Source organism: Pan paniscus, chromosome 2 (genome assembly GCF_029289425.2).
Source record: "Pan paniscus chromosome 2, NHGRI_mPanPan1-v2.0_pri, whole genome shotgun sequence".
NCBI lineage: Eukaryota > Metazoa > Chordata > Mammalia > Primates > Hominidae > Pan > Pan paniscus.
In genome coordinates, this window is record NC_085926.1 from 121,774,878 (window position 1) to 121,802,350 (window position 27,473).

The 27,473-nt window shown below is 41.2% G+C and overlaps 1 protein-coding gene across 5 annotated transcripts in view; it reads right to left on the reverse strand.

The window, feature by feature from the left end:
* Positions 1-27,473, reverse strand: part of MYLK (myosin light chain kinase) — a 271,706-nt gene that overhangs the window by 206,621 nt on the left and 37,612 nt on the right. For all 5 annotated transcript variants that reach the window (XM_034957201.3, XM_034957195.3, XM_034957198.3 and 2 more), the window contains one exon: positions 12,351-12,473. The gene's annotated coding sequence lies outside the window, so the exon portion shown is untranslated. The remainder of the gene's footprint in view (positions 1-12,350; positions 12,474-27,473) is intronic.

Genomic DNA, 27,473 nt, shown 5'->3' on the forward strand with positions numbered 1-27,473 from the left:
TCTCTCACAGTTTTGCACATCTTGCAAGCAGAGGCACTGACTGCCTTTGTTCCCGACTATCTTTTCAAGAAGATTTGCATAGCAAACAACCTTCAAAGAGAGAGTTTCCCTCAGGATGCAGCAAAGTGCAGGCACACTTACTGTTCATTACAGAACTCTCAAGTTCCCTAGGCTCAGGAATTCTCTCCACTGTGTGTGCAGGTATCACCTGGCCCTCTTGGTGTCAACCTGTGGGGGTTGGAGCTCAAAGAACCAGTACAGGAAAATGATGATGTTCTGATTACTGTTGCTGTTGTGAATCATAAAGTCCCTTATCTCTACCCCATGAGTCTCATCTTCTGCCAGCAGGTATGAAACTGTGGCAGGTTAACTCCTTAACTTGAAAGTATATGAAATCTAAGACCCTTCACAGCTATTAGCAAAAGCCTATAGAAAAGATAGTGGCAAAATAAACTCCTTTCCCATAGTCTTTATCTTAAAATGTCATCTACCCCTTCACATCCTAGCAACGTTTAGCTGACTTTTTAAAATTTTTAAGTAAAGAATGTTTCTTTATTTATTTTATTATTCCTGTTGATTTTCATCTTCTGGATTCTAATTCAAATTTCTGTTCATTTGAGATATTTCTAAGCCTCCTTTTTTTTTTTTTTTTTGCAGGGGGCATTCTTTTGAAGACTCCTCTTTTTAAGTTCCTTTGTCTGAGATGCACAGACCATCATCTCTCCTTACATCCCATTCATTCCTCCCACCAAAACAGGTGCACCACCCTCCTTCTAAATCTAGTCTCTTAACTGTAGCATCAGACACCAGGTCTGTACTGAATAAAACTTACGGAGAGCTTCTAACTTCATTCAATTTGTTGGCAAGAGAACTGAAAGTTCTACCAGCATCCTAGGGTGCTCTTCTCCTCTCCCTTCATCCTTCACTGAGAGCACAGAGCAGGGCTCTCATGCTAACAACCCTGCCTGTAAAAGGTGGGGATGCATGACCTGAGGGTGTGACTCAGGCAAAGGCCAGCAGGACACCAGCTGTTGTAGTTGGGCAGAACAGGTAAGAACAGAAATCTGAGAAATCTGGCCTAGAACAGCTGACTAACCCACATCAAGCCAGGATCTAAGAACATGGTTGTATGAATGGGAGCAGGGAAGTACAGATACTGCCAGACTCACCTCAGGCATTAAGAAAAGGAGGGAACACAGTTAAGGATAAGGTTATGGAAATGCCTAATGTAATTTCTACTCACCTCAGGCAGCTAAGTGGAAAGCTGGTAGATACAGAAGCAGTCATGGCTCCACGTCTTTTTCAGATACCCTAAATTAATGGGACATGATCTTCACTCCTGCCTCCTACCACTACTTCCACTGCCACTCATTTTTAGATAGAGGATTTGTGTGCATGATAAAGTCTAGCTTGCAGATACCCATGGACTATTGAGCTAAGCTACCAGTGATTGATTTCCTTCCTTCCTTCCTTCCTTCTTTCCTCTCTCTCTCTTTTATTCTTTTCTTTCTGACGAAGTCTGACTCTGTTGCCCAGGCTGGAATGCAGTAGTGCAATCTCGGCTCACTGCAACCTCTGCCTCCCAGGTTCAGGCAATTCTCCTGTCTCAGTTCCCCAAGTAGCTGGGATTACAAGTGTGCACCACCACACCTGGCTATTCTTTTTTTTTGTATATTTAGTAGGGACAGGATTTCACCATGTTAACCAGGCTGGTGTCGAACTCCCGACCTCAAGTGATCCACCCACCTCGGTCTCCCAAAGTGCTGGGATTACAGGCGTGAGCCACCACGCCCAGCTGAGCTACCAGTGATTTTCAAAGTTTTCTCTCTTGCTTTCTATAATTACCCTCCCTCCCCACTACAAAATTGGTATATCTAAGTCTCAGCAACTGGTATGAAATTATAACTAATGATTCTTTTAAAAATAAATAAAAAATTAAAAAGCCAACAAAACTCTTGAGCTATCATGCTTTGCTATTATTCATCTTTTTTTATATTTTGGGTTTTATTTTTAGATTTTACTGTCTAAAGATCTCTTATAATATATTTTAAGCAGGGCAGGGTATCCCAAGATCTCAACATCTGGTCATAAGTTACTTGCAGAACTGTAGCATAGTTTTCTTTCTTTTGAAAAATAATTAGTCTGTGATGGCTTTAATGGATAGCAAATGAATAAAAACAACTTTTATCTTAACATAGTTTTAGCAGTAAGAATGAATTTTATCAGGCCCCATGATCAGGGATTATCTGGAAACATTTAGTAATAAGTTCCAAGAAAAACTTCAGGGGATGAACCCTTGATCTGCAGGCCTCCTACCAGCTTAAACTTTACAGGGCTAGGGGTCCACCTTCATCCCGCACCCAGGGTCTCCTTTGTGTTGTAGGGGCTCAACTGCTGGTCCTGCCTCCCCCAAGATGGCTTTCCATTTTGTCAAAGTGTTCACAAGTGCCCCAACCAGAAATTACTCTTATGCTTTCCTATGATACTATGGGTCGTCTGCTTTCATTACGTTTATGTAAGAGACAGGACAAGATCCAAACCTCATCGCAATCTCCCAATTGCCAGAAAACCCAACCCTTTACCTATATAGATTAACTTCCAGTTTGTCCAACCCTGTAGGGGGTTGCTGTGGTTTGAATGTGTCCCCCAGAATTCATGTTTTGGAAACTTGACTCCCACTGCAACGGTTTTGAGAGGTGGGACCTTTAAGAGGTGATTAAGTAATGAAGGCTTTGTTCTCATTAATAGATTCATGTTATTTCAGGAATGGGTTCATTATTGTAGGAGTGGGTTTGTTATTTAAAAAAAAGTCCAACCCTCCTCTTGCTCTCTTATTCTCTCTTGTCCTTCTACCTTCCACCGTGGGATGACACAGCAAGAAGGCCCTGGCAAGAAGCCAGCCCTTGAACTTGGACTTCCCAGCCTCCAGAACTGTAAGAAATAAGTCTCTATTCTTTATAAGTTACCTGGTTTGTGATATTCTTTTATAGCAGCATAAAATAGGCTAAGACAGGGTCTTCAGGCTATTCCACCACAGATACTGCCTCTAGTCAAAAATGGCCAGACCCTCAGGCCTGGGTACTCCTCATCAATACAGAGAAATGAAACCTGGTCAAGAGAAGAGGCCACTGCTGTCCCAAAGCGCAGCCCATAGAATTACTCCCCAGACACAGGTACCATCTAGATTATCCAGTCTTTGTAAGAACCTGAACTGGTAGTTCTGTGTAAGAAACCTTCAAGGGAAGCCATGAGGGACTCCTCCATCCTTCTTCATCTGCAGCAGGGGGTCATGTGTACTTTACAGAGTATGGTAAAGAATCCCACTGCTGCATCAATCAGTGGGCAAAGAGCCCATCATGACCCATCAGTGTCCCTGCTTCCTCAGGTTGAAGTTCTATGACCACGTTTGTGGGGCTGACAGTTTCTGAAGTTAAGAATCTGACACATTTGTGCATCTGTCCTACTTCTTCCATCTGTCTTCTCCTCTGCCACCCAACCCTTCTACTCAGAGTTGGGACATCAGTAGCCTCTTCTGCCTAGGAAGGGACTAGTCCTGGACCTTCCTTGTCATCACTGTCCCCACACCACCCCAATACACAACTCCAAAAGTAGCTCCTCAGGAAACGTCACTTCAGGCCTCAACCTCACACTGCAGAGCTTTTGGAGTGAGGCAGTTAAGGGACAGCTTTAAGTGGCTCTAAGTGCAAACAGAAGAAAGAAATCATCCCTGGCTTCAATGAGGTTCCAGTTTAATGGGGGAAGATGAGGTCCACGAACACATATGAAAGCAGGAAATCACCAAGAAAGCATCATTCCTTGTGTGATAATGGGTTTAAACACCTCGTGGCTGCACTAACACATTAACACAGTTAATCACCACCCCTGCTTCTTGACAGACTTTCTTCCCTTGGTTTCTGGAATGCCATGCTCTCCTGTTTTTCTTCCTACTTCCTTTTCCTGGTCTGTAAATGACTGGCATGCTCACTCCTGAGGTGATCAAATCCAGTCCTGTGGTTTTATACACCATCTAGAAGCTGGTGATCTCCACACACATTTCTTATCCCACCCTCTCCACTGACCTACAGAATTTGACATCTCACTGTCTACTCCAGATCTCGACTGGCTTATCTAACAAGACATACAGGACCTCTCCATTTCCTCCAGCCAAATGTGCTCTTCTCACAGCATTTCCCATGCAGGCAAAAGGCTCCACTGTCCACCCAAGTGCTCAGGCCCAGAATTCATCCCTCACTCCTCTCCCTCCACTTCCAATCCATAAGCAGCTCTGACTGGTTCTAACTTTAATCTTATCACTCCCCTCCACCTCCACTGCCACCAGCCATCCAAGGCACCATTGTCATGCTTTGAGACCACTGTAGCAGTCTCCTATGTGCCTCCCTAATTCCACTCTCACTTCCCTATAGTTAGCTCCCTCACACAGTCAGATTGTGGTGCTCCCCACTCAACACCCTCCAACGGCTGCCCACTACACACAGAATAAAACCCAAACCCCTTACCATGGCCTACACGGCCCTGCATCACCCAGCTCTGGCTCACTGCCCCAAACTCATCTCCTATTAAGCTCTGCCCTCCCACTCTTACACTCACTGGCCTACTTTGCTGTTCCTCCAACCACACCAAGTTCACTCCTGACTCAGGGTCTTTGCAGTGGACAGTTTACCTATCCTGAATAGTTTTCTTCCTCCAGATCTTCTCAAGACCCCCTCCTTTATTTTATTGTTTTCTGCTTACATATCACCTCCACAGAGGGGCCTTTCTTGACCACTTGACCATCCTATATAAAATACCCCTCTACCCAATCTCTTCATCCCCTTATGCTCCTTATTGTACTTTATTGTTTTTTTTTTTTTTTTTTTTTGAGACAGAGTTTCACTCTTGTCCCCCAGGCTGGAGTGCAATGGCGCGATCTCAGCTCGCCGCAACCTCTGCCTCCTGGGTCCAAGTGATTCTCCTGCCTCAGCCTCCTGAGTAGCTGGGATTACAGGCCTACACCATCATGTCCAGCTAATTTTTGTATTTTGAGCAGAGACAGGGTTTCACTATGTTGGCCAGGCTGGTCTCAAACTCCTGACCTCAGGTGATCCATCCGCCTTGGTCTCCCAAAGTGCTGGGATTACAGGTGTGAGCCGCAGAATCTGGCTCTTACTGTACTTTAAAATCACTGCTGGATGTTACTGTCTTCCTGTTCCACTAGAATGAAAATTACATGAGAGCAGGGACTTTGCCTCACTCCTCATTCAAAGAGCACTTGTTAAATGAATGAAAGTCATGCCTGGTAGAATGTCATGTCATGTTAGCCACATTGATGGGAGTTACATTCTTTTCTGGGGAAGGGGACTGAATTTTTCATAGAAACAATAACGTAAGAGATGGTTACACTATTGATCAAGGTCCTAATGCCCACCTTTTAAAGAAACATGATCAAACCCCATATTTAACTACAAGTTATATATCAAGCAATATAGAGCTCTCTAAAATACATGTGCTTTCATTAAAAAAAGAAAAATAATAATGAAGCATATGTAAATATAATTTGATATGATATATATCATAATTCATTGTTCAAAGTTATTATATCAAAAGCAGAATGATCATCTTCATTAAAAACACGGAATTCATAAGGCTGGGTTCGTTGGCTCAAGCCTGGAATCCCAGCACTTCAAGAGGCTGAGGTGGGAGGATTGCTTGAGCCCAGGAGTTTGAGGCCAGCCCTGACAACACAGCAAGATCCCATCTCTACAAAGAATTCAAAAGCTGGATATGGTGGTGTGTGCCTATAGTCCCAGCTACTTAGGAGGCTGAGGCAGGAGGATTGTTTAAGCCTGAGAGGTCGAGGCTGCAGTGAGCTATAATTGTGCCGTTGCACTCCAACCTGGGCAACAGAGCAACACCCTGTCTCAAAAAAAAAAAAAAGAAAAAAAGAAAAAAAAAGTCATAGAATTCAGATAAGAGACTTTCCACTGACATCTCTGAAAATACCTATGGAGGAAACTACAGGTTACTTGCCCTTTTGAAACATCTATTGAGAAATGTTGGTAGGGAGAGTGTTAGAAAGTAGTAGGGCATGGAGATACACCTGTGGTGTCCAGGAGGGCAGCATGGAGCCACCCAACTTCTGCAGATCTATCTCCCCTGCCAAGATTGTCTGGAGTCAGGAGAGACTTCTTGTTGCAAGGAAAAGATAAGCAGAAGATCCCCACCCGTCCCCATTGGCATTGCAAACACCTACAGTCCTTACAACAGGAGAATCCCACAGTCCTTACAAGTCCTGGGCCCAGTTTGGAGAGCCACTGGAATTCACACAGCCACATTGCCCTGACTTAGGAGCACAAAGTATGCCTTCCCATCTCTCCCATCCCTTGTGAGCCAAGCTGCTGCAGCAAGGCACAATCTTGAGACCTCAGCCACCTCTGGATTGCATCCTGCTCTGGGGGCCAGTAAGTACTGCACCTTCCAGCACTGGAGCTCCATTTTCCTTACACCAAGCTTACATGGGTGGCTGTAGCCACAACCCCAGTTGCATGGGCCCAAGATCAGCTGTGACTCTGGTCCTGTACAGCAGGGAAACCAACCCCTGCCATTGCACTTCCAGCCAGAGGCACAATCTGTCAGTTCTGCCTGGGGCAAACCCACCCTTGAGCCAGCCAAATGGTTGCATGCCCTCCTCTAAATAGGAGAGGCCCCTGAGGCTTCAAGCAGTTGATATGCCCCTGCACCAGCAAAGTGGCTATGCATCCACACTCTGGACCTGAGAAACAGCTCCATAATAGCATCCCCCCTTTGCAGGCATGTCCCTGGCTTGCCTAGTGGCCCTGTACCACCCCCACCCCCAAAAAAGGGCCTGAGAAACCCACAGGACATTCCTGGCAGGTATGCCCTTATGCCAGCTGAGCAGCTTTGCACCTGGGTCCCAAACCTAAGAAACAACACTGTGGACCACCCCCAGCAGATATTCTCCCAGGCTGGCTGAGCAGCTGTCTGTCCACGTCCCAGCCTGAGATACAGCCCTGTGGGCCACCTCTGGCAGGCATACCACCACACCAGTTGAGCAGCCTTGCACCTGCATCCTGGGCCTAATAAGCAGCTGCATGGGCTGCCCCTGGCAGACACATCACCAGGCTGGCTGAGCAGCTATAAGCCCATGTCCTGAGATGAAGAAAGAGCCCCATGGGCCATCCCCAGCAGACATGCCCCCCAGCCAATCAGGCAACCATGCAGCTGTCACAAGCATGAGAAACAGACCTATAGGTAGTCCCCAGCAAACACAACCTGAGTCCAGCCAAGTGGACTTCTTTCAGCATCCTGTCCTGAGTCTGAAAAGCGGCCCCACAGACCACTCCTGACAGGCACACTAGGTTGGCCAAACATCTGCATGCTCATGCTCCTGGCCGAAATAACAGCCCTGGGCTCCCAAACCCAGCAAGCTAGACCCAAATTTGGTCAATCCATCCTTTACATTTATATCCTCCAACCTTAGAAATAGCCCAGCAAGCCCAGCCTGGCAAAGCTGCACCACTGTCACCACAAACTCTTTCAGCCTAGGTCACTAAGAAACCACAAATGCCACTAGTGTGGATTACAGGTGAAGAAACTAACAGAGACTACACTAATGCATCCACCTAGAACCCAGGCAAATGCACCCCACTGAACCGACATCACAAGACACATTCATATAAGTCTTTCTCTACAAAGCCTACTTCATAAAATTGGAAGAGGCAACTTTTCCACCAGATGCATAGAAATCAATGTAGAAACACAACCATAAAAAAATCAGAAAATATGTTACCTCCCAAGAAAAATAGTAATTATCTAGTAACAGACTCCAATCATAAGGAAATATATGAAATGCCAGAAAAACAATTCGAAATAATAATCTTAAGGAAAATCAGTGAGATAATCTGATGAAATCAGGAAAATAATTGAAGATTTGAATGAGAAATTCAACAAAGAGATGGATATCATTTAAAAAGAACTAAAAGGAAATCAATTAATGCAATAAAAATTAGCAGAAAACTTCCTAAGTCTTAGGGGAGAGATGGACATTCGGGTCTAGAAAGCTCAAAGAACCCCAGATCGATAAAACCCAAACAGGTCCTCACTAAGGCACATTATAATCAAATTGTCAAAAGTCAAAGACAAAGAAAGAATTTTAAAAGCATCAAGAGAAAAGCACCAAGTTACATATAAGGGAATCTCTATTAGACTAACAGGAGATTTCTCAAAAGGAATCTTACAGGCCAGGAAAGAATAGAATTTAAACTATTGAAAGAAAGAAGGGGAAAACTCTGTCAGCGAAGAATATTATACCCAGCAAAGCTAACCTTCAGAAATGAAGAAGAAATAAAATATTTCACAGACAAGCAAAAAGTAAAGGAATTCATCACCACTAAACTGGCCTTACAAGAAATGCTCAAGGGATTCTTACATCTGGAAATGAAAAGATGAAAAACACCATATATATATATATATATATATATATATATATATATATATATATAAAGACTCTACCAAAAAACTTAGAACTGATAAACAAATTTAGTAAAGTTACAGGATACAAAATTAATATACAAAAATGAGTAGCATTTCTACACACAAGCAACAAACTAGCTGAAAAGAAATCAAGAAAGCAATCCCATTTACAATAGCTACTAAAAAAAAAATAGGAATAAATTTAACCAAGGAGGTGAAAGACCTCTACAAGGAAAACTACAAAACACTGATGAAAGAGATTGAAGAGGATACAAACAAGTGGAAACGCATCCTATGCCCATGGATCAGAAGAATTAATATTGTTAAAATGACAATATTATCCAAAGCAATCTACAGATTGGATGCAATTCCTATCAGAATACCAATGAAATTCTTCACAGAAATAGAAAAAAAAAATCCTAAACTTTGTATGGAACAATGAAAGGCCCTAAATAGCCAAAGCAGTCCTGACCAAAAATGACAAAGCTGGGGGTATCACACTACTAGACCTCAAAATATACTACAAAGTTGTAGTAACCCAAACAGCATGGTATTAGCATAAAAACAGACACATAGACCAACGGAACAAATAGAGAACCCAGAAATTAATCCACATAGGTACAGCCAATTGATTTTTGACAAAGGTACCGAGAACATCTTTGGGAAAAGGATACTCTCTTGAATAGATGGTGCTGGGAAAACTGGATATCCAAATGCAGAAGAATAAAACTAGACCCTCCACCGCTCATCCTATACAAAAATCAATTCAAAATGGATCAAAGACCTAAATGTAAGACCTGAAATGATAAAATTACTAGAAGAAAACGTAAGGAAAATGCCTCAGAACATTGGTCTGGGAAAATATTTTATGAATAAGACCTCAAAAGCACAGGGAACAAAAGCAAAAATAAACAAATAGTATTATATCAAATGAAAATGTTTCTGCATAGCAAGGGAAGCAAATAAAACAAATAGTGAAAAAACCTACAGGATGGGAGAAAATATTTGCAAACTACTCACCTGACAGGGGATTAATATCCAGAATATACAAGGAACTCAATTCAACAGCAGAAAAACAATCTGATTAGAAAATGGGCAAATGATATGAACAGACATTTCTCAAAAGAAGAAATATAAATTGCCAACAAATATATGGAAAACTGCCCAACATCACTAATCATCAGAGAAATACAAATCAACACCACAATGAGGTATCATCTTATCCCAGTTAGAATGGCTATTTTCAAAAAGACAAACAACAAATGCTGGCAAGGATGAGGAGAAAAGGAAACTCATATACTCTTGGTGGGAATATAAACTAGTATAGCAACTATGAAAACCAATATAGAGGTTCTTCCAAAACTAAAAATAAAACAACCATATGATCCAGCAATTCTACTACTGGAAATTTATCCAAAAGAAAAAAGGAAATCATCGAAGAGACGTCTGTATCCCCATGTCTACTGCAGCACTATTTACAATAGCCAAGAAATGGGATCAATGCAGGTATCCAACAGAAGATGAATGGATAAATAAAATGTTGTATAGATACACAATGGAATACTATTCAGCCATAAAAAAGAATGAATCCTGCCATTTGCGGCAACACGGATAGAACTGGAGGACATTATATTAAGTGAGATAAGCCAGGAACAGAAAGTTAGACACGGTGTGTTCTCATTCATATGTGAAAGCTAAAAAATATTGATCTCAAAGAAGTAAAAAAGTAGAACAGAGCATACTAGAGGCTGGGAAGGGTAGGAAGAAGGGTGGGAGAGGGAGAGATTTCTAAAGGATACAAAATTACAGCTAGATAAGAAGAATAAGTTCTACTGTTCTATACCATGGTAGGATGACTATAGTTAACAATAATATATTATATAGTTTCAAATAGGTAGAAGAGGATATTGAATGTTTCAAACATAAAGAAATGATAAATGTTTGCAATGATGGATATGCTAATTGCCCAGATCTGATCACCATATATTAATTGTATCAAAACATCACTATGTACTCCATGAATATGCACAACTATTATTTGTAAATTTTTTAAAATTAAATTAAATTTAAAAAATGTTTACATCTTGCTAAGGAGTCCTGTATTACCTATGAGTGTCCCATTGGCTCAGACTTTAAGGGACTCACAGAGAAGGGCATGAGTTCTAGACTGCCTTTGCACTGACCAGATGTATCTCAAGAGCTTTGCTCACATGGCCCCAGTGATGTGAAGAAAGGAATACTGGGTGAGTCCTATGGTGTCATGTGCCCCTAGGCTTTAAAACTGAAGTTTTATCGCATTTTTATTTACTTCTTTTCCTCACTGCAAATGTCCCTGTCACAGCATAAAGTAGGTGACTAAACAAAGAGGGCTTCTGGCATAGCCCGCTCACCAGTACCAGAGGCACTACTTTCATCCTGACTTTTGGCCAGGCAGATGTGTCTTTAAAATAGAAGGGACTTGCATTATTTTGTGCATCCTTTGATCTTCTACCTATGGTGCTTCACAGTGTGAAAAGCCTTAAGGCTTTCCTTTAAAGGACGCCTTGCTCATATGTTCAGTGTTCGCTTTGGTCCAGCCTCCCACAAATCCTAAAATAAAGCCCCCATCTGAGCCACATATGCTGTGTTTTCTTTCAGGCAGTAGCAGGACACTGCTTTTCCCTTTATCAGCCATATTAGAGTCCAACCTTATAGTCACTTTTAAAAAAATTCCTTTAATGTTATGGGATTTATTTCCTTAACAAAAGAGCAGACCCTACATACTTCGATATGTCTTTCAAAGTAATCTAAGAAGCTATTCCCTCAAGTCAATGATGGGGCCATAGTTCAAAGCAGGTTTAGCACCATGGGGGAAATTATCAGTATTATTTTTTTGAAATCACAGACCACACTTCCTGTTATTAATTCATGCCTCCCCATGTCCACCACCCACCAACCTTCTCACTTTCTTTGTTTCACTGGTATTGGTTTTGGCCCTGCCAGCCTCCTCTGCACTGAGAGTTAACTGACACCCTCACCCCAGGCTGATGTTAGCTGAGGACCCCTGAAGTACTGTAGTAGTTAGACCCTAAGGAGGGGGTCAAGGGTAGCAGCGGGAAACCACCTTCCTCACTGCTAAAGCTGCAGAAAGCAATGGAAACACCCTAAGCCCCAAATTACACATATGAAATCCCAAACGATCACCCACATTTTGGAATATTATTTAGAATATTTACTATTGTACAGCTGCCCAAAGAAGGCACTGTCTTTGTTAAACAGGCTCACTCTACACCTATTATCACACAGGATTTCTCACCAAACAGAGTGCAGGTGACCAGGTTATGGATAGTGCTCTGGAAGCTGCTCAGTCCCACAGAACTAGCTATGGTTATGGGTCCAGGTAACACAAAGTTCCACCTGTGTTCCATCCCCAACAATGCCTGCTTGCCAAGGAACCATGGAGTCAAAGGAGAAATCAAAACCAGAGTTAGTCAGAGCAGCCTCCTGGAGCAGCAGGAGGAGAAAGTTTTCAGCCAGCTTGGAAGGATGGAGTACCACAGCATGCAGTGTGAACAGTTTCTAGCAGCAGCCAGGGCACCCCGCAGGCCCTTAATCTTGTTTCCTGGCTAGTTCCAATGATGATTCCCACCACCTTCGCCAGTTCAAGAATTCTGACCAGCTAAGCCAAGATCAACAGACAATGCTACAGCATACTGCCTTCACTCCTACCTGCCTGGGCAGCTGGCCAGGTGCCATCTCACCTTGGGGGCAGCAGTCTCTTCTGGGCACCTAGAAAGACACACAGCTCCCCTCTCTGCAGCCTCCCCAGGGTGGACTGAGGAGGAATGGTCAACAGCATAATGTAAACTATGTTCACTCACCACCGTCTTCTCTGTTGTTTGTTGTGGCAACTGAGCCAGCGGGACAGGAAAGGCGTCCTGAAGCTCTCAGCTGGGAAGCTCCTGAAGTTGCTCTGAACTGCAGCAGAGGCAGCCGGGAGCCACCTGGGTGGGTGGGAAGGAGGAAAGGAAAGCCAAATCAGAGACAGACACGCAAAAGGGATGTGGGAGCAGCTGGGAGGAGTACATCACTCTGGGACAGGCTATGTAGAAATAGGGAAGCATCCCAACAGTGACGATGGGTGGCTTTTATTGCCGTGTGGGGGGGTTATACGTTTAGAGTTCAGGAACAATAGTTACAAGGAGAACCAGAACGAGGTACTTTCTTCCCCCACAGAGGACAGACGCAGAACCATGACGGTGGTACTCAGGGTAGATTGCAGGGTCTAGGGAGAGGCCCTCGCAGGGGTGAGGGAGGAAGGCCATGGGAGCTGCCTTCCTGCAGGTGAAAGGCAGTGCAGGTAGGTGGCTGTTGGGGCCTTCTGGAGGGAGCTGGCTCCTGGCTATCAGGGATCTGGCTTCGGTGACATGGCCAGGGGAATAAAGGGCTGACAGGGCAGGAAAAGAAACACCAACACACTGGGAAAGCACTGTGCTTCTAGAGGAGTGTCTCTCCTACCTCCACTGTCCCAGGGCTGGGCTGATATGCTCTGTTCCCCCAGCACCACACCAAGGCGGAACACGGGACCCCCCCACTCAGCTTGGCCCAGGCTCCTGAAGTTCCCCCTTCTCCTCCCTTCAGACACTTTTGTTTTCCTCTGAGGGCAAATCTCACTTCTTAAGAGGGAAACAAATACCTACAGTAAGTAGCATTCCATTTCCTCAGAGGGACAAATAACTTATTTCAGAGCCCTCCATAAGCTACCCATCCAGATGGTGTGTTAATTTGAAAAGGACAGTTTGAAAATCCAAAGGAAATCAAGCCCTCACAATGGCATTTGCTGTTTTTGAATGTTTTCTGTTCCCTCCCAAAATTTATGTTGAATCTTAATCCCTGATGCAACAGTGTTAAGAGGTAGGACCTTTAGGAGGTGATTAAGTCAAGAGGGCAGAGCCCTCGAGAATAGGATCAGCAACCTTATAAAGGGGCTGGAGCGAACTGGTGAGGCCCTTTTTTGCTCTTCTGTCTTCTGCCAAGTGAGGACAAAGCAACTTGGCACCATCTTGGAAGCAGAAAACAGCCCTCACAAGACACCAAATCTGCTGGTGTCTTGATCTTGGACTTCCATTTTCCAGAACTGTGAGGAAAAAAATTTCTACTATTTGTAAATCACCCAGCCTCAGGTATTTTGTCATAGCAGCACAGATAGACTAAGACAGCATTTCAGCAGGGGACTTCCACACTGAAAAAGTCCTTACACAATCCCTTAATAAATCACAAAGGAGACAGAGAGGGTGGAAACCCTGAGTTTAGGGTTGTGGCTTCCCCTGACACTTTGAGGGACACTTTGAAAAGGAAACAGGAGAGACGGGTCTCTCAAAGAAGGGGCAGGATGAGGTGGAATTCCCACCCCATTACAGTCCCACAGCCAGGTGCTCTTTTCCACCTGGACAGGAAGTGTCAGCAGAAAGTTCATTTCAGGAATGCCAGCCTTGTCTGCACCCAGTTGCTCCCTGTAATCTGTTTGGCCACAGGACCAAATGAGAGCTCAAGCAGAACAGGTGTTTCTATAAGGAATGGTTTCCACATGTCTCATAAGCTAATCCAGGCAATCCCAGCAGGACTTCTCTTGATCTTGAAGAGAAAGGTCAAGCTCAGGACATCTGCTGCCACCCCACTCAATGTATATCCATCTCTGGTGAAGGTTTAGGGATACCTATCGCTTCTTAGTTCCTTAACCTCGACCCCACCTCCAGTGAGCACACCTGGCCCTTCATTCTCAGCAGCCCCCTTCCGCTTTCTACCAGCCAGAGGAGCCTCCAAACCTGCTGCTCTTCCTGTCCTCAGTTCCCTACCCTGCCCCATGCACACGGGAGGCCCCTGGGTGCTCTGTCATTCCCGTTCTTTTGCCCAGCTGATTAGGCCACATCTGGCTATTATTTCACAACTCACCTGCACCACAGACACTTAATACTCTCCTGCTTCTCAAATAATTAGAAGCCACTCACAAGAAAACAAAAAATAAAGCTGTTAATTATTTAAAAATTAAAACTATATAAAAGCTGATAATATGGGCGAAATGATTTTCTAAGCTAATTTTTCAACCCTATCAAGCATTACATCTATCCCCGAGTTCCCTGACACTCATGGCAAAAAAGGAAACAGGAGAGGTCACACAATTCTCCTTGTCAGATGAGGACACGAAGCCACTTCATCAGGTGACAGGGCCCTCCAGTGCTAACCTCCAAAAGGTCTCTCTCCAGAGAGAGGACTGAACAACACAATGGACAATTCTACCAATAGGGTTTTCAAAAGGAAACATTTGGCATTTCATTACTGTTTTTTGTTTGTTTGTTTGTTTGTTTTTTGTTTCTTGGAGACAGATCTTGCTCTGTCGCCCAGGCTTGGGTGTGCAGTGGTGCAATCTCAGCTCGCTGCAACCTCTGCCTCCCATGTTTAAGTGATTCTTGTGCCTCAGTCTCCCAAATAGTTGGGACTACAGGTGCACGCCACCATGTCCTGCTAATTTTTGTATTTTTAGTAGAGATGGGGTTTCACCATGTTGGCTAGGCTGGTCTTGAACTCCTGACCTCAAGCGATCCACATGCCTCGGCCTCCCAAAGTGCTGGCATTACAGGCGTGAGCTACTGCTCCCAGCCTCAGAGTTTGGTAACTTTTTAATATCAACATTTGATAAAAAGGAAAATAATAAAATATGTCTTGGGATTTTTGCAGGGATCTAAAGCAAAGGTCTGGACAGGTAATTTAATAAAGGTCTTGGTGGTTCTCAGTGGAAAGTTGAGTTGCCCTCATCACCCATCCTGGAGGTGGGGGTGCAGGTGGGTAAAGGTGGTGCAGGCAGGTTGCACGGGGTTAAGGGTTAGGGGGATTGAGGGAGCATTGGGATGTGCAGTGGGATTATTGACTGTCACAACGACTTGAGAACAAGGGAAAGGAGCTGAATGTCCTACATTAAATAGAATGCTCATTATAAAGAGCATTATAAAGCATTTTGTCTTGCCTAAAATGCTAATAGCACCCCTGGAGAGAAACACTGGAAGGGAAATGAGTAATTAGCATGACTCTTCTAGTGCCTCCTCTAAAATACCAATTAAGTCTTTACAGGGAGTTGATGGCAGTGACCACAAGAATGTCTGCTCCCGGAAGTAGAGATGAAGGAGGATGCCAGGTTTCTGATATGTCAGCTCTGCTGGTGGTAAAGTGCATATTGTCTTATGAGGCATAACGAGCCTGAAGGGCATTGTTGGCTGGACAGAGAGCTGGGCAATGGTGCACTATAAGCATGCCCATGGAAAGGAACATAGCTCTCCTTTTATTTCTTTATATGTCTAAATGAAGACACAACTGGAACACAAAAACTACACATCAATCCATCGTAGGAGAAACTATTTTAGGATAGAGCAGTGTTTCTCAAAGTGTGGTCCCTAATTAGCATCACCTGGGAACTTGTTAGAAATGCAGATTATTGGGTCCTACCCCAGACCTGCTGAATCAGAAACTCTGGGTGTGGGGCTGAGAAACCTGCGTATTGACAAGTCCTCCAGGTGACTCTGATGCAGGCTCAAGGTTGAGAACCACTGGTCTAGAAAGCCTGAGGTTCAATATGGCAATCAGTCACAAGAGAGATTTTAGAAATCCTGCTTCATCCCTGTGTAGAGTTTCTATTAGGCTCAGAGATGGAGGGGAATATTTGAATATGTCTGTGGCAGGCAACTGATCAGGAGTGGAAGACCTGAAGACAGAAGACCCCAGGGATGAGAAATAAGGACAAAGAGTAAATTATCAAGGGCCAATCTGAGCCTCAAGTTTAATTAACCATCCTAGGAAGATTTTGTTTTAATTTAACTTGTATTCCTGTCTGAATAGCAAATACAGTTATATGGTTTGAAATTGTTTTGGGGCTCAGAAAACAATACCCCAAAATGAAGGCTTCAGAAGCAGCCTCAGAAGCAAAAGTTTCTCTCTGACCTTCTTCTTCCCTCCTGTCTCTGGCCACTCATTCTCCTCCAAGGACACCAGAATCCCTCTTCCCCAAGGCAGGTTATAGAAACCAGAATCCCTTTTCCTTAAAGCCAGCCATGAAACCTAAAAATATTATTCTAACTTCTCCCCCTGGCCTTTCTGTGTAAAAACTGGCCATAAAGAAATTATCTGACCTACCTTGTTTGACTGTAGGTCATAAGAGCCCCATTCTAGAGAGAGTCTTGCCCCATCAAAAGAAAGAAATGCTGCACAGAGAGGAGGAATACAAACAGAAAGGCCTTGCTGAGTTTCCCTACTCAGTCTATTAGCATTAGATTATACCCTTTTTGTCCAATCATATTTTTACACAGTTGTCCACAGTTTATTGAACCTAAGCATAAAAATGAACAGTTTCCTTTGTATCTTTGGGTCTTCATTCGAAGGCTCCCATGTCATGGAAAACTATGATCAAATAAATTTATGTGCCTCTTCTATTATTAATCCACCTTTTGTCATTTGATGTTTAGTGAACCTTCAGAGGGCAAAGGAGAAGTTTTCCCTTGCCCCTTCAACTGAAAAGATACAAAAGTATATAGTGAAATGTCTTTCACCCACACCTGCTTCTAGGTACCCAGCTCCTAGGTATCCAGCACCAACTTCTCTTCCAGAATCAGCCATGTAATCACATCTTCTAGAGATATGTTTTGAAAATACATGTATATTTTTATACCCACTTTTTCTTAAATACAAATAATAACATATTATACACACTCTTCTACACCTTGCTTTATTTTGCTTAATATATTTTGGGGGTTATGCCATACCAGAAACATCAAGAAACACTTAGAAGTGTTCTGAGTGTCTGGAAACATACAACACTCCAGGGCATGGGTATCTTTCCTGCAGATAAGGAGCACCTGGTAGGCTACCACATGATGTTTGTGGATTTCTTAGTGAACCTCCTGTAGGAAAGCTGTACTAAAATTCTCAGTTTGGAGAACTCTCCACAGGCCTACTTGTATTTTGTTTTATAACAGAAGGAGGTAATATGGAAACTCTCAGCCAGGTCATTAAAATTCAACAGTATCACTACCAGATAACACTAGTACCTGGTGGGTCAGGCGTCCAAGGACACACAGCAGAGAGGAGTTTGACCACTAGGTAGAACTCAAAGCATCAGGATGACTTGGAACTTTTAAAATTTATAAGACTAATAACTATAAATTACAAAATACATGGAAAGATAAAGACATGGACTAATTAAGAACACTTCCTACTTAATAGAGTCATTTTCCAACACTTAGAATCAAGTATGTAACACGGGACAAAATAATAATTCCTATCCTTCCACCAGCTTCAGTTATAGTAACATTTCTTTTTATTTTTTTGAGACGGAGTTTCGCTCTTGTTGCCCAGGCTGGAGTGCAATGGTGCAGCTCACTGCAACCTCCACCTCCTGGGTTCAAGCAATTCTCCTGCCTCAGCCTCCTGAGTAGCTGGGTTACAGGCATGCACCACCATGCCTGGCTAATTTTGTACTTTTAGTAGACACAGGGTTTTACCATGTTGGTCAGGCTGGTCTCGAACTCCTGACCTCAGGTGATTCACCCCCTTGGCCTCCCAAAGTGCTGGGATTACAGGTATGAGCCACTGCGCCCAGCCTGTAACATTTCCTTCAGAATTATTTTTGTTCTATACACCCTTCAGCACCATCAGTAAGATGTCTGGTTCCTTCCTGATTCTAATCAGAGTTTTATCAATGTGGCCTTTGAACATAAAAGATGAAGTTGTATATATTATATATACATATTATATATAATTATATATTATATATTACATATAATATATATATTATATATAATACATATTTTATATATATATGCTCTATTGAGATATAATTCATATACCATACAATTTAAAGTCTTCAAATCAATGCTTTTTAAGTATAGTCAAAGAGTTGTGCAGTGATCACCTCAATGAATTTAGTGCACTTGCATCACCTGTAAAAGAAATGCCATACCTATTCACAGTCACTCCCCATAACCTACCCTAAGGTTTCCCAACCCTAGGCAACCAATAGTCTACTTTCTGTTTCTATGGATTAAGGATGGCTTCAACAGGCTCACAAGCACACTCAACACAACTGGGGAAACAAAATCAGTGATTTTGAAGATGAGTCAACAGAAATTATCCAAACTAAAACACAAAGAAATAAAAGAGTAGGGGGAAAAAAAGAAAACAAAGAATCTAAAAGCTATGGAATAATATCAAATGGTCTAAAATGCATATAATTGGAATCTCAGAAAGAGAAGAAATAGAGGATGAGTCAGAAGAAATACTTACATAATAATTAAGCATTTTCCAAAAATAATGAAGGACATCAAACCACAAATCCAAAAATCTCAGAGTACTTCAAGCAGTATAAATACAAACAAAAACAACCAAACACACCTAGGCATATAATCTTCAAGTGGCTGAAAATCAAAGGGAAAGAAACAATCTTAAAGGCAGACAGGGTGAGGGAATACATGAAAGCATACTTCTCATCTGAAAAAGTGCAAACCCAAAAAACAACAAAGGAAGTCTTAAAGGTACTGAAAGAAAGAACCCTGTCAATCTGGAATTCCATACTCCTGAAAATATTTCTCAAAAATAAAAGAAAAATACAGACTTTGGAAACTAAATGAAAAGCTGAGAGAATTCATTATTAACAAACTTGCATAACGAGAACTAGAAAGAAACTTCTTCAGGCAGAAGGGATATGTCAGACAGAATTTGAATCCAAACAAATAAACTAAGATCTCCAGAAATGGTTAAAATGAAGGTAAATATATAAGACATTTTTAAAAATGTTTAATTGCTCTAAAAGATGATTGACTTTTTAAAGTAAAAATAGTAGTAATGTACTATGGGTTTATAGGGTATGTAAAAGAAAAATGCATAACAACAACAGCACAAGAGTTGAGAAGGAAGAACTTGGAGTATAATATTCTAAGGTTTTTATACCATAAGTGAAGTGATATAATTGGAAGGTAGACTGTGATGAAAGATATGTGTTGTAAACACTAGAGCACACATTACATTTTTAAAAAGAAGTATAATGATAAGCCAATAGTGGAGATAAAATGAAATAATAAAAATTCTCAGCTGGATGTGGTGGCTCATGCCTGTAATCCCAGCACTTTGGGAGGCTGAGGCAGGCAGATCAACTGAGGTCAGGAGTTTGAGACCAGCCTGGCCAACATGGTGAAACCCCATCTCTACTAAAAATACAAAAATTAGTCAGGCATGGTGGCATGTGCCTGTAGTCCCAGCTACTTGGGAGGCTGAGGCAGGAGAATTGCTTGAACTTGGGAGGTGGAGTGGCAGTGAGCAAGATTGTGCCACTGCACTCCAGCCTGGGCAACAGAGCGAGACTCCACCTTAAACAAAACAAAACAAACAAACAAATCTCAATAAATACAAAGGCAAGCAGAAAAAGAGGATAAAAGGGACAAGAAAAAGATGAAACAAAAAATATTTATGGTAGTTTTAATCCAACCATATCAATAATTGCATTAATTATAAATGGCCTAACTACATAAATTAAAGATTGTTAGACTGTATAAAAAAGTAAGACCCAATTATATGCTATCCACAAAAAAAGCTCACCCTGAATATAAAGACAGAAATGGGTTAAAAATAAAACAATGGAAAAAGATATAAATGTAAGCACTAATCAAAAGAAAACTGAAATGGCTATATTAATATCAGACAAAGCAGATTTCAGGAAAAGGAATATTACCAGGGATAAAGAGAGTAATTTCATAATGATAAAAGGATCAATTCACTAAGGAAATGTAACACTCCTAAATGTGTACACATCTAACACAGGGTTCCAAAATACATTATCCAAAAAGTCTTAGGCCTGAAAGGAGAACTAGGAAAATCCGCAATTGTAGTTAGAGATTTCAACACTCCTCTCTCAGTAATTGATAAAACAAGTACACAGAAAATAAGTAAGAATTTAGAAAGGTGAACACCACTATCAACCAACTTGACTGAATTGACACTTGACCCAACAAATGCAAAATACACATTGTTTTCAAACGCAAATGAAAGATTTATCAAGATAGACCATATTCTGGGCTACTAAACAAACCTGAATCAAATTAAAAGAAGTGAAACCACATAGAAATATTCTCTGATCGTTATGAAATTAAACTAAAACTTAGTAACAGGAAGGTATCTAACAAATTCCTAAAATGCTTGCAGATTAAACAACACATTTCCAAATAACTCACAGTTCAAAAAATAAGTCACAATGAATATTAGAAAATATTTCAAATGGAATGGACATAAAAGGGCACAATATGTCAAATTTGGGGGGATGCAGGAAAAGGTCAGAAGAAAATGTGTAGCATTAAGTGCTTATATTAGTAAAGAAGGAAAGTATTAACTCAGTGATCTAAGCTTCTACTTTAGGATAAACTAGAAAAAGAACAAATTAAAACCAAATTTCTCAGAAAGAAGGAAATAATAAAGATAAAAGCAGAAATCAATAACAATGAAAAGAAAATCAATGAAGCCAAACGTTTGGTTTTTGGAAAGATCAATAAAATTGGTAAGCCTGTAGGAGGCTGATCAGGAAAAAAAGAAAGATGGTACAAAAATAAATCTCAGGAATAAAATAGAGAACATCACTACAAATCTTACAGACATTATATATAGATATATGAATCCATATATATAGAACAAGTCTCTCTCTATATATATATATAAACAAATCTATGTCATAATATAAAAACTTGACAACTTAGATAAAATACAAAAATTCACTGAAAGACACAAACTACCAAAATTCCCACAAGAAGAAATAGAGAACCTCAATTAAAGAAATTTTATGAGAGCAACATTACTTGATATGAAAATAAGATAAAGACATTATAAAAAAAAACCATGGAACAATATTCTTCATAAATATAAACACAAAAATCCTCAACAAAATATTGGCAAATCAAATTCAGCAATATATTTTGAACAAAATATATTATTATTCTGTGTGGTTTATCCTGAAAATGTAAGGCTGGTTCAACAACTGAAAATCAGTGTAATTTACAGTATCAACTTAGTGACAAAGAAGAAAACTACATAATCATTTTATTTAGATATTTAAAAATCAGACAAAATTCCATTTTCATTCATGGTTCTGGGCAACTGCTTTAGTCTGAATGCAAAAAACTGGAATTCCTTGTTTTAAAAAGGCAAAAGTTTCTTGGGGATCCAGAAGTCCTCTTATCAGACAGGTCTCAGGTAATGTTAGAAGATGGAGTACGAAGAAACAGATACATGGTGGAGACTTCAAACATATAATGAAATTATATTCATGATATGCTGTTCCAGAAAGAGCTTGTTACATATAGGCAGATTTCTATTGAATAAAAGAGGAGCTTCTTACTACCAGACCTCTGGACAAAGGCAGCAGCTTCATATTTCAGGTGGTAGATTCTTAAAACCACAAGTGTTCAAAAGGTCCTGGACAACTATCTGTGAAGGATGCTATAAAAGGTCTCCTATCTTAGATGGGAATATAGACTTGATGAATTAAAAGTTCTTCCTAGTGCTATAAAATAGTAGAGACAGAAAATCCAGTTGGCCTAACTAATGTTTATTAAGAGCTTGGTAAGGAAATATGAGATTAATCTATATTTTAAAAGTCATATTGCCTATGTTTACATAGTTTACACTAATAATTTAGTAGAGATGTATATTTCTATGGAATACCTTGTAAAAATATTTTTCTGTATATCCCTTTCTCCCTGCTTCTCACTCTAAAGAAGCTGATAAGTGATAGCTTAGTCCTTGCCTCATTAATACCTTCAACCACTCATTTTCTGTCAGTTCCTTTTTTTCTGTCTTCAGACATCCTCTCTTAAAAATACCAACGAGACCTACTCCCTTTTCTAGCTACCATCCTATTTCTAGCCTTTCTTTCCACTCATATGTTTTCAATGAGTCATCAACATCTCCTGCCACAATTTCCTTTCCACTCACTCCCTCTTTAACCCCCTACAATCAATCCAGTTCTTTTATACACCACCTACAAGGTCAGAATGCTAGGGTTTAGAGAGTTTGAGAGTGTCAGGAAGATATAACATTTGTACCCAAGGAGCTAATCAGAAAAAATCTACTTAAATCATCCAAATATCCACTAGGAAGAGACTAGAGACAGGGGTTAAAAAAGAGAACTAACATTTATTAGGTATCTTCTGGTATACTGTTGTGGTAGATTATCTCCCATCATGGCCATCAGCAATTCATCCATCCAGGTATACTCATGTCTCTCCAACTCTAACTTTATCAGAAATCACAATAAATATAAATGGACCAAATTCACCCATTAAAAGACAGATAAAATATTATTATACAATATTATATACAATATCTATCTATATCTGTAGCTATATATTCCACCTATATACTATTCATAAGATGAACCTAGAAAACACAAAGGCATTGAAAATAATAAATGAAAAAATAAGTTAGGCAAAAACTAACCATAAAAGAGTTGGAATAAGTAAATTAATATCAGACAAAATAGACTTTAATATAATTAATCAGAAAGAGAATCACTATATTATAATAACAGAAGTGAGATAAAGAAGTAGAGAATACCCCTGGCATCATCAGTTTTAGAAATGGGGGTCTAGTAACTATCTCCAATATCACAGTTCAGAATCAGGCCAATTCTGCTCAATTTAATCCAATCTCACAATTATTTGTGTGAAAACTCCCAAATTTGTCACCATGGGCAAAAAAGCTTAATCTAATAGACATATATAGAACCCTATGCCTGATAATTACAAAATATGCATTACCCTTTTCAAACACATAGAAAATATTTTCAAAAATTAAACTGCAAAAGGCTATAATGCAAGTCTCAACAAATTCCAAAGAATCATATAGTCAATAACAAAAAACAAGATCAACTTGTCTGTTCATTTCCTCTGCCAATATCTTATCTCTCTGAAACTGCCTTATTTATTTGTACTTCTCTTTTGACATTGTTCATAGACATTGTGTCCATTTATGCAACACATTTGTATTAAATACTTACATACCAGTCAGTGTTCTAAGCATAGGGGATACATTAATGAACAAAGCAAAATAGACAAAGATCTCTCCTTTGAGGTGCTTACATTTCTAGCGTCACTTCTATCACTAGACTGCAAGTGCCCTAAGGCAAGACTATGTCTAATCCAGATTTGGCTAGCTCCCAATGTGCTGCTGGGACGGACACCATGTTGGATCTGACAAGGTACAGAACCCACACACTCTGATATTTAAGACAGAGGGCTTGCTGAGGCTTAAGGTATGATCTTCGGATAGTGTGGAATACAGCTTATCAGGCAGGGACCTAGAACCAGAAAGAGTAATAGAATCAACACACCCCTCACAACTCCCGTATCAGTAATTCAATAGCTCAAGTCTCAGCAGTCCATGGGTCAAAGCAAACTGAAGTCTAAACCATGTTGTCAAAGCAGAGATGCCGAAGACCAGATGTCAAAAATACTGGAAACAATGAAATCAGACAGATTAGGAGAAATAATCATATATTTTAATATGTCCTTGCAAATTGGGGCACAGTTTAAAGAGGCCAGATAAGCCAAGTGACTAGTGACCACATCTCACAGGTCTGTCTGGTTGTAAGGGCCCTTTCATCCTTCCTCTATGAGATAAGAATGAACATCCAGGTCTAAGAGCATCCAAGCTAGGGAGCAGGACAAGGAGACTATATATGTAGCTTGCTTCAAACAGATTCATGTTCTAATAGGAATAAGGGTAAGGTGGCTGGCTTTACAGAAAACTCCGCTACGTTCCAGAATGGCAAGTTAACAGGCAGCATAACCAAGAAAGAAAAGGGCCTGAAAAAGAGAGATGCCTCCAACTTCTGACACAGGTTTAAAAGAAGACTGGTTCCTTCTGCAGAGACACATCCCTTTCCAAAGGCCGTATCAGTCCAGAGAGAAAGACCAAAACAAAAGCCCCACAGCAAGAAACAGGAAGGAAGGGGAACTATTCAAATTCCCTGCCCCTCTCCTCCAAAGCACACAATAGCTGGGACCTCTACTGGGGCATCATAGCTCCAAAGGAATCCTTCTGACATGGTGTTTTCTGTTTTTTAAGCCTCTGTTTGAGCACTGTCACTACGGCAACAAGGCTGGGATGCTTCTGCTCTAAGTGAGAGGGCTTATCCCTTCAAATATGCTTCTTGAGTCAGCAACAAAGGAACTCACTGAACCTCAACTAATCTCATATTCTCCTTGGAGACCTCTCTCAAAAGGCACTTTCCCTCCTTGCTCCCACAAATCTTCTAGGTTTATGCTCTGTGTTCAGCCAACAACCACATTCACATAATGATTGAGTTTACTCTCACACACCTATCTCGACCAAGCTCTGAGGTGTCCTCTTTAGTCACATAAGCCTCTCCCATACCTATTAAACGGAGACAAAGCAAGGACCTTGGTTTGGGGGAGGCCTCCCAGGAAGGCTAGTGGACATGGGCCCCCAAGCTAGGATGGAACAGAGGAATGAGGGGTAGGAGGAGCAGGAAGCCAACTTGTATAACTTTCTTTTCCAGAGGGAGGAATCCATGGTGGCATGTAGCCCTGGCAGGCCTGATCCTCACCACCTGGATCTGTCCTCAACCTGTCCTAGGCTAGCTGCTCTGTCTTGGCTCAGGTTCCACATCATTCCCAGCCACAGCTCTTTCAAGAGTAAAAGTTGGCTCTGGGGAATACATCCTCCCTGCCTTCAGAGGGGTCTTCCTTAGTCATGAGTTCTTAGAATCCTAAAATATAGGCCTACCTCTTATTAGTTTTATTACCTTAGGGAAGTCACTTACCTTTCTAAGCCTGTTACCTCATCTGTAAGACAGGAGCAATTGACCACTCCAGCGGGTTGTGATAAAGACGGAGGGGCAGGCATACATTCTACAACTCTTAGTTCTGTCTGTACCCAGCCCACTCTTCCCTCAGAAGCAGACAGTATCTAATCTTAGGAAGGTCGTAAGCACAGAGAAAAAAAGATGCACCAACCTCACCTTGATAACTCCAGCTCCAGTGTGTGTCACCATTTCTGGGTAATATATAACTCTTCTCCTCAGTTGTTTTGTTTTTTTTTTTTTAAAGACAGGATCTTGCTATGTTGCCCAAGCTAGCATGCAGTGGCTATTCGCAGGTACAATCATAGTGCACTGTAGCCTTGAACTCCTGGCCTCAAGCAATCCTCCTGCCTCAGCCACCTCAGTAGCTGGCACTGCAGGCATGAGCCACAGTGCCTGACCTCTCCACTAGTTTTCAAAGCAAACAAACAAATAAGAGAGGGTATTCAGTCTCTTTTGCCTTTATTGTAAGAGACAATGAGGTGACAGCAAAGATAATTCTAGGAAGCAAACTTCTGGGTTCTAGTCCTTTTTGCGCACCGAGTTCCTCAGCCTATCCTCCAGAGGACTGACCTCCCTGTGGAAAGGGGCTGCACAGGGCACTCTGTTAGGGTCCATTCCAACTCTAAGATCTCTGGGTCTTAGGTGAGTACCAAATGACCCAAGAAATTCGAATAAAGAAGACTTTGCAGAGAGACTGGTACCCTCTAGGAGTGTCCTAAAACAGGGCAGATGAGACATGCAGGACACAAAGACTAGAAGCATCATTTATACCCAGGAAATATTTACCACAAGGACATGTCAGGAGTCCATCCACCTCAGGGACAGAGTTCAAAGTTGACAATGCTGGGGAAATAGACATGAGCACCTTTTGGGTTTTTGTTTTGTTTTGTTTTGTTTTTTTGAGACAAGGTCTCACTCTGTTGCTCAGGTTGGAGTGCAGTGGTGCAGTCACAGCTCACTGCAGCCTCAAACTCCTGGGCTCAAGCAATCCATCTGCCGTAGCCTCCCAAGTAGCCAGGACTACAAGTACATACCACCATGCCCAGCTATATTTTTTATTTTTTAGAGACAGGGTCTTGCTCTGTTGCGCAGGCTGGAGTACAATGGCAATCATAGCTAACTGCAGGCTCAGATTCCTGGACTCAAGCAGTCCACCCATCTCAGCCTCCCAAATAGCTAGGACTACAGCCACACACTTCTATGCCCAGCTAATTCAAGCCATTAAAAAATTCCACCACCTTCCCACTGTTTAAAATAAATGTTTTATTTGGGAATAACATTATATTCTTAGAAAAATTTCAGACATGATACAGAGTCCCTGGTACTCTTCACTCTGTTTCCCCTAATGTTAATCTATTACATTACCATGGTACATTTTTCAAAACTAAGAAACCAGACTTTATTTGGATTTCACCAGTTTTTTAACTGATGTTATTTTTATGTTCCAGGATCTAATCCAAGATACCTCATTGCATTTAGGATAAAGCTCTTTTTAATGGTGAAAGATTTCTATCATAGCGACAAAACGGATTCTTGATTAAAAGAACATCAGATACATTTGTGTCTCTTTGGGAACCCTTTCTTCCCATTTCCATGTCTGTTCCTCCTGTAAGAACCATTATAAACTCATTGTTTTATCATTCCCAGACATGTTTGTGTGAATGCACAGAAAGACAGTATAAGCACAAACACTGTATATATAGTGTTGTTTTCCAGGCTTTAAAACTCATATAAACACTATTCTTTTCATAGCCTCCTGTAACTTGCTTCTTTCATTCAATGTTGTTTTTGAGATTGATCTCTTAAGAAATATAACTATAGTTCTTTTACTGCTATATATAGTATGCATAATATTTCATTCATTTTCCTACTGGTGGAAATTTGGACTGTTTCCCATTTTTTGCTGCAATGAACACTTTAATATTAAACGTCTACTCAGGTACACAAGAAAGATTCTCCATCTAGGACTGAAATTCCTGGGTGTAAAGGGTATAATCAAATTGTTTCCTAAAGCTGTAGTACTGTCCTTCCAGCAGTGTAGGAGACTGTCATTCCATATGCTCATCCATACTAAGAAGTACATTTAACTTATGAA